A 6,254-nucleotide genomic window follows, 5' to 3' on the forward strand; every position below is an offset into this window, starting at 1 on the left:
ATTTAAATGCCTAGTTGCGTCGACTCAATTAGACAGATACAAATAAGTGCAGCGATTAAAAACAGAGACTATACAAGCATAAGACCTAACATGGCAATTGCTATTCCATCATAATCATGGATTCCCTAGTCTTAGCAAAGGGGAATTAGCTACACATTACTACCGAATCAACAACAATAACATATAGGTAATAGGAATTAAACATAATAATAACAGAAAATGGAGAATTAAGTAAACAGTAATAAAAGCAATAAGGGAAAGATAGAAACAAAATGATAATTTGCGATTAAGAAATGAAAGGAGAAATAATACCAACTACAAATCCGAATCCGAGTAGAAAGGAGTAGAAGAAGAGTAAAAATGAATAAGCAGTAGAAGTAGATAAAAGTCTAAGTGAATGAAAGATGAATTAAGAGTTACGCAGTCTACTCTCTTTAGTAGCATACGAAAATCTCTCCCTTAAACCTAATCCATAGCTTAATTACAAAAGCCCATACGAAATTAGGCGGAAAAACTCTTATACGGGCCAAACCACTCGATCGAGTGGAAATTAACCACTCGATCGAGTAACTCAGCGACAAACCCTTCGATCGAGTGGAAATAAACCACTCGATCGAGTAACTCCTTGTATTGTCTTCTCGATTAGATACTGGGACTGCTGGATCGAGTAACCTTAAGTATATAAAGCATTCGATCGACTAGAAAAGTAGTCGATCGAGCTATTTTGGCACGTTAGACACTATGACACCTTTCGAAACCAGATCACGCGTCTTCAAAGTGATAGATTCCAAGCTCCGGCTCCTTGTCCTCCATAAATGCATGCTAATGGGACGAGTTTAGGCTTGATTTAGCTCCTCTTCGGTTTCTTCCTGCAATTTACATAAAACGAACCAAAGTAGACTATTCGGGGGTATTTGTAGCTAGATGCCACGTAAATAGTACATAAATGCGTTTAAAAATGTGGTAAAAACCTTATATAAAATACACGCATCAAGCGACAACCCGCTCGGGCACAAAATCGGTCATCCCAGTCTAAGTCAAGGGGGAAGACCCTGCCAAATCGACACACACATCACACCCTCTGTCCCAGGAATAAAGCAGCAAATTTGCAGGACGAAGAGAGCCACCATGTCCGTCAACCAAACCGATATCAACCTCCTTACTCGTAGAAATACCAGACCTATAGCAGATGTCGAATAAGGTGTCACGAATGAGGTTATGCCGATTATTATTATTATTATTATTATTATTATTATTATTATTATTATTATTATTATTATTATTATTATTATTATTATTATTATTATTATTATTATTATTATTATTATTATTATTATTATTATTATTATTATTATTATTATTATTATTATTATTATTATTATTATTATTATTATTATTATTATTATTTATTTTTTTAATAATAAAGGATGCGCGCAACTTTCATAGATAGAAAAATAAAAGTTTACATGAAATTGGTGGGGAGCCGAGAGATAATCTGGGCCCCCACCCCTTAGCAACAGCAAAGCTAAGTCTAGTAAAAATATTAGCGGCCACCCGAGCCCCCGCATCCTGAGATACTAAGAATTTATTGATCCGCTTGAGCAAGGCAACAGCATCCGAACCCAGCTCTCCAAGCGAAGAGAACGAGAAGGTAAGGAACCCATAACCAGCTGCTGCGCATAAATCCCCATACTTAGCACACTTTCGCTGAGCAGCATCAGCGACAATGATGTGACCATTATTTGAGCATATTTAGTCCCCGAATTAGCCTTGTTCCCATGCTTTTTAGTGCATATTTGGGTCATTTATTGTCTTTAGTCCTTTGTTTTGCATATTCTTTGAGGTTTTGATCCCTTGGTAGGAAAGGAGTGCAAACCTTGCATTTTCATGGCAAAATAAAGCTAAATTGATTGAATTCAATGACCAAGCATCAAAGAGAAGACAAGACTAGAAGGCCTTTGTACATAATATAGTAGATGGACAATGATGAGAAAAGATCCTTGCATCCTCGAGGAAATCCTCAAGGATTTTATGAAGAGAAAGGAAGAAAAGAAGAAGGGAAGAAGTTGATCTACAATCCGAGCAGATTGCCCAAAATCCGCCCGTCCAAGACAAGAAATCCGAGCGTCTTCCTCAGAAGGCCGCTCGTCCAAAACCACCACAATCCGCCCGTCCACCCCACGAATCCGCTCGTCCAAAAGACCCACAATCCCGTATCCTTAATCTCTCTTTTGTTCATCTTTTATTTTGGGTAATTGAAGATTATTTGGGTTATTCTTGGGAGATTGACAACCTTCCAATCAATCATCAAGTACTTCTATTATTCTTTGCTTAATTATTGGAATCATTAGTAGGTATAATTCTCTTAATCCCTTTTAATTATTGTTAATTATCTTCATTTATTCATCATATTTTACTTTGTTGGTATGATTGACAACCTTGTTAGCATGTTCAACATGATAATGAGTGAGTAGTTTTCTTAGCTAGGGTTAATGGGTAATTAGGGGAAACCAACATGGGGGATGATTCATGCTTAAATTAATATGTTTTCATAGTTTATTTGCTTGCTTGTTGTGATCTCAACTTATGCACATGTTATGTTTGATGAAATGCGAGCCTATGAATCCTTGCATTTTTTACCCATCACCTATCTTTTCAATGAGACTTGTAACACATAAACCAACTCGAGTCTCATTAGACCATGCATATAGTTGAGTAAGGAAGATTAAGTCGACTTGTAGGTGTTGTACAATCTAATCGATTCGGCTCTGGGACCCAAACTTTCCTACGATTGTAAGATATAAACCAACTCGATCCACCACAACAATAATTGCTTGCTTATAATTTGAGAATATGTTTGTATGATCAATTCCCATGAATCCCCTATGATACCCTAGTGCCTTTTATCTATTGTTTACACCCCTTTTTAATCATCTTGCTTGTTTACTTTCATTGCTATTTAGTTTAGTGATTATCTATTCAAACCCCAAATTGTGACACCCCTAGACACCGCTAGTTGCAATTGAAAATCTCATCTCAATTCCCGTCCCTTGGGATCCGACCTTTACTTACCTCTTTACTAATTGTAGAGTTGTTTGTGGAGTTATAAATAGTGTTTTGGTCTAGGTGCTCCTAACGACAAGTACCGAAAACTAAACTTCCCAAGGGAGTCCGACCAAAAATGGCGCCGTTGCCGGGGACGATGTTAACTTGATTTAGATTTTCTTAGATTGTTATTAGTTGTGTCTTTCTTTGCCTTGGGGAAGTAAAACTGCTCAAGGTTTGTTCTAATTATTTTCAAGTTGTTTGATATTTTGCATGTCTAGAAGATCACAAGGTAATTTGTTACCCTTTGATCACGAAATTGAAAGTACTTTGAAAAACAATAGAAGACTTGCTAGGAGAACTTTGAGAGGTATTGGTGAGGTTGTAGATATTCAATCAAACGCTATTGAGTTCGTCAACCCTTTTGTAAGAGAAGGTGAGGAGAACCCAACACAAAATCCAACACAAAATCAACCCACAATGCCTAAATTTTCATCACATTCCGTACCCACCGAGGAGAACCTACCCAATGGTACTCCCACACCACAACACTTAACCGGAAATTTCATTGCCAAATCCGCATTTATCCAATTAGTCGAAAGAAGCCAATTTGGGGGGATGCCTAGTGCTCTCACATGGAGACTTTTTGTGACTATTGTGATGCGATTTCACACACCGGTGTAACTCAAGACCAAATTCGATGGGTCTTATTTCCTTTTTCTCTAATTGGCACCGCAAAACAATGGTTGAAAGGCCTTGATAAGGCTACTCTCGGAATTGACTCTTGGAAGAAATTGGCTCTAGCTTTCTACAAAAAGTTCTACCCACCGGAAAAGACTAATATGCTAAGAGCTCAAATTACGGGCTTTAAGCAAAGAGATGAAGAATCCTTGTATGAAGCTTGGGAGCGATTCAAAGGAATTTTTCGCTCATGTCCTCATCATGGACTTAGCGAGTGGTTCTTGGTACAACAATTTTGGAACGGTCTTTATGAAGACTCAAGAAACATTCTCAACATGGGATCAAATGGTATGTTCATCGAAGTTGACGATAATCAAACTTGGAACAAGATTGAGGAAATGGCGGTCCATAATTCACAATATAGTAGACCTCGCAAGGCTACTAGAGGAGGAAAGCATGAAGTGAACTCTATTACTCAATTGGGTGCTCAACTTAGTGCTCACATTGATACCATCAATTTGAAGTTCGAAAAAGCTATGGCTAGACTTGAAGAAGCCTCAAAATCACTAAAGCATCATGTTAATACCATGACGACATCTTCATCAATCCCAAGTGGGATATGTGAGAATTGTGGAACTTTGGGACATGACCAAAGTGAATGTAGGGGAACAAATGAACAAGTGAATGCTTTTCAAGCATACATGAGTGGTACCCCTTATTCAAATTATTACAATGAAAACACCAAATTCTACCCAAATCTCTCATACAAAAGCCAAAATGTTCAAAACCCTCAACCAACATACACCCCACCTCCCATGAGAAACCAAAATCAAAGACCCTTTTACAACCAAAACCAAGGTTACCAAAATCAAACTCCATACAATCAACAAAATGACCAAGGTTTTGATGTTCAAAAAGCGGTCCTCCAAATGCAAAAGAATCAACAAGAGTTTTTCACTCAAATGCAAAAAGGATAGTCAAGCAAAGGAAATCACCATCAACAACATCCTAGCCCACACCAAAATGTTGGAAACCCAATTGACTCAAAAGGGGCAATTACCACCTTAAAGTAATCCCCCGAGACATGAAACGGTTAGTGCCATTCACTTGAGGAGTGGTACGAGGTATGAAGCACCGAAGAAGTAAGTTGAGGATGAAGTGGTGGAAGCTAGTGACAAAGAAGAAGTTGTGCAAAACTCCAAGGATGGAGAACCATCAAAAGAAGAAGTTTCAAAGAAAAGTGAAGACAAGGCCAAGGAGAAGGAACCCATTGTGATTAGACTTCCTTTTCCAAGTCGTCAAGCCAAGCCCAAATTTGATGACCAACTTGGAAAATTTATGGAAATTGTGAAGAATTTGGAAGTCTCGATTCCTTTCACGGAATTAATCAATCACGTGTCGGCCTATGCAAAGTACATGAAAGACATCCTTACGAAAAAGAAGTCGATCCGGAAGCTTGAGACTATCGCCTTCACTAAGGTGAGTAGTGCAATCATTCAAGGGAGTTCACCTCCGAAACTTAAAGATCCGGGAAGCTTCTCAATACTGTGTACCATTGGAGACACAACGATCAACAAAGCCATATGTGATCTAGGGGCTAGTGTGAGTGTTATGCCGTATTTGGTAAGTAAAAGGTTAGGGATGGGAGAGCTTAAATGTACCAATATCACACTCCAAATGGCCGATAGATCGACGAAGACACCATTAGGGATATGGGAAGATGTTCCCGTAAGAGTTGGAAAAATTTTCATCCCGGTGGACTTTGTCATTGTTGACATGGAAGAAGACTCCAATATTCCAATCATTTTAGGAAGACCTTTCTTGCACACCTGCATGGTGCGGTAATAGATGTGAAGCATGGAGAGCTCACTCTAGAGGTGGGAGATGAGAGCATAACTTTCAATCTTGACAAGACCATGAGAGCTCCCCGTTTGCATGAACCATGTTTTATGGTTGATCATTATAGCCGGAAGGATGATAGGAAGAAGTCGGAATTCCAATGGAAAAAGAAAGTTGATGATGCTCCATCAAAAGAGCAAGTGAATTGTAACAAAGAGAGCTTGAAAAGCTCACCCATGACAAGTAAAGAGGATGGCCTCATTGGCCAAGACAAGAAAGGAGGAGAGATGTCTCTATCAACTCAAGAGATTTTTAATGATCAAGTAAACGAAGTTTATGGTCTATGGGACGATGAGTTTGAAGGGATTTTCAATCCCTACATTGGTAATGCTATTGATCAAGACCAACATGAAGGACAACAAGTGTAAAGATATATTGAGGATCTTTATCATGATAATGAACAAGCTTTGACTACTTCTTCAAGGTGTTGAGTAACATCAACAACACCTTGAACATGCCCCCATGACATCTCACTAAGGATGAGAGTTTGGTGGAGTCCTCTCCAAACCACCATTTGTAAATATTTCTAACTCCCTAACTTTCATTTTAATTCTTACATTGCATTTTTGTCATTTTTGGACTTTTGCGCCTTGATTAAGATATTCATCATTTTTGAGAGAAGTGAGGGA

General features: G+C 38.4%; 1 non-coding gene across 1 annotated transcript; it reads right to left on the reverse strand.

The window, feature by feature from the left end:
• Window positions 1-3,887: 3,887 nt before the first annotated feature.
• On the reverse strand, window positions 3,888-3,994 carry LOC141638188 (small nucleolar RNA R71). The gene has a single exon (XR_012542036.1). It is a non-coding gene; the product is annotated as a small nucleolar RNA R71 (small nucleolar RNA).
• Between the last annotated feature and the right edge of the window lie 2,260 nt (window positions 3,995-6,254).

Source organism: Silene latifolia, unplaced genomic scaffold (genome assembly GCF_048544455.1).
Source record: "Silene latifolia isolate original U9 population unplaced genomic scaffold, ASM4854445v1 scaffold_194, whole genome shotgun sequence".
NCBI lineage: Eukaryota > Viridiplantae > Streptophyta > Magnoliopsida > Caryophyllales > Caryophyllaceae > Silene > Silene latifolia.